Raw genomic sequence first — 1,779 nt, forward strand, 5'->3', positions numbered from 1 at the left:
ATTACCTGGCTACTCCTAGAAAGATACAGATTTAAATTTGAATCTTATCTTCTTAATAGCTAAGGTTACATATTTCCTCTGAGTCCCAGTTTTCTCACCTACAAAATGGATGTATTAATACCCACATTATAGTGCTGTTGTGATAATTAATGAAATGAGGTACATCAACGCACAATGCACCGTGCCTGTCATAAAGGGAAAGATAATTTCCTTTCTTCTGCTGACACATGGAGAGGCACTCAGCTTGGCAGTAATGCAACACTCTGTGAAGCTGAGCCACACAGGAAGTTTCCAGGTTTGCTTCCAGAAACCACCTTGAATACTTAGGACATGTGTGTGCTGATTCTGGGCTGACTGAAACGGGGGATAGATTGTAGAGTGAAGACCCTATTGAGGATACCTATCTCTCTTCCCCTCTCTCTCTGTCTCTCTCACTCATGAAAGAAAGAAATAAACCTGAAAAAAATCTAGAACATAACATATGCCATAAAAAAAGGTTTTATCTTAAATGCTATTGTCTTCAAGGGGGGAAAAAAACACTAATCAAATTTATGATGGGGAAATCTTCATGGTCAACCCTGTTACTTAGGAAGACAAACTCAGCTAAAATCATGAACCTCAGTTTTGAAAAGGACTTTTGTGATAATCTAGTCCAACTCCTACATTAGTAATTTTCTATAGGAAGAGAAGAGGTCAAAATACAAACTCAAGACTCTGGCACTATGGTCATGGCAGAGGGAACAGCAGTGCTGAGGTGAAACAGGCCGGGCACCAAAGCACAGGATTACTATAACTGGCATGATGAATCCTTTGATGAAATAGATAGTACACTAGCTGTTCAGCAGTATATTCAGCAGAACATAAGGGCAGACTGCTCCAATATTGACAAAATTCTTGAACCACCTGAAGGCCAAGATGAAGGTGTATGAAAGTATGAACATTTAAGACAGTTCTGCCTTGAGTTAAATGGACTTGCTGTCAAACTTCAGAGTGAATGCCATCCAGATACTGTACTCAAATGACAGCAACTGAACAATAGATTTTTCTTTGTGCAGCTCATAAAACTCCAAAAGAGTGTCCTGCTATAGATTATACTAGACACACACTTGATAGTGCTGCGTGTCTTCTCAATAGCAATAAATATTTTCCTAGCAGGGTTGGCATAAAGGAATCATCTGTAGCAAAACTAAGATCAGTATGCCGTAGGATTTACAGAATATTTTCACATGCTTATTTTCATCACCAGTAGATATTCGATGAATATGAAAACGAAACATTTTTATGTTTACTAAATTTGTGATGAAATATAATTTGATGTCCAAGGATAACCTGATTGTACCAATTTTAGAAGAAGAAGTTCAGAATTTAGTTTCTGGAGAAAATGAAGCGTGAATGGAATCATATACAAAAACATACTAATCACATAATTAACATTAATTATGTACTGTATAGAATTTTAGACACATCAATCATGTATCCATATTATAGTTTCTTTGTTTAGTATAGGTTTTTGTAAGCTGTTTGCTGCCTTTTAAAATAGGAAATACTTTTTTTTTTTTTGGAGAGGTTTTCGCTATAGGGCGCGTGCGCTCGCCAGACAGACAGAGAGAGACACAGAGACAGAAAGCAAGAAATCACCCCCCAGAGGGGATGGTCACGCCGCAATCCCTTCTCCTCCATTCTCCTCTCGTGATCTTGGGCGCACACACACACGCGCCCGGCATGAGTTTTAAGCCACCGGATCCCGGACGCGAACCGCAGTCGACTACGTGGAAGTCC

The 1,779-nt window shown here is 39.1% G+C and overlaps 1 pseudogene; it reads left to right on the top strand.

Annotated features, from left to right (window-relative positions):
- Window positions 1-722: 722 nt before the first annotated feature.
- On the top strand, window positions 723-1,392 carry LOC102478322 (MOB-like protein phocein pseudogene; annotated as a pseudogene).
- Window positions 1,393-1,779: the final 387 nt, after the last annotated feature.

Source organism: Tupaia chinensis, unplaced genomic scaffold (assembly GCF_000334495.1).
Source record: "Tupaia chinensis unplaced genomic scaffold, TupChi_1.0 Scaffold145806_1, whole genome shotgun sequence".
Classification (NCBI taxonomy): Eukaryota; Metazoa; Chordata; class Mammalia; order Scandentia; family Tupaiidae; genus Tupaia; species Tupaia belangeri.